The following is a 212-nucleotide window of genomic DNA, read 5'->3' as shown; positions in this document are numbered from 1 at the left end:
TCGCTCTCGTTCCTCCTTCCCTGTGAAAGCCCAGGAGTGACCGCTCGCTCTCTGCAGTCACAGGCTCCAAGCCAGGGGTTTCCCGTGCCGGGCAAAGGAGTTCTCTTGCCAGAAGCCCCTGGGGTAGCCTTGGAGGCGAGTTCTTCGCTGCTGGTAAGTTGATGGCAGCCCAGCACCACCCGCCCCACCTCCCCTCTCCCGTGGCTTCCCCC

This window comes from Fulmarus glacialis, unplaced genomic scaffold, assembly GCF_000690835.1.
Source record: "Fulmarus glacialis isolate BGI_N327 unplaced genomic scaffold, ASM69083v1 scaffold32816, whole genome shotgun sequence".
Classification (NCBI taxonomy): domain Eukaryota; kingdom Metazoa; phylum Chordata; class Aves; order Procellariiformes; family Procellariidae; genus Fulmarus; species Fulmarus glacialis.
Note: the sequence above shows the minus strand (reverse complement) of the source record.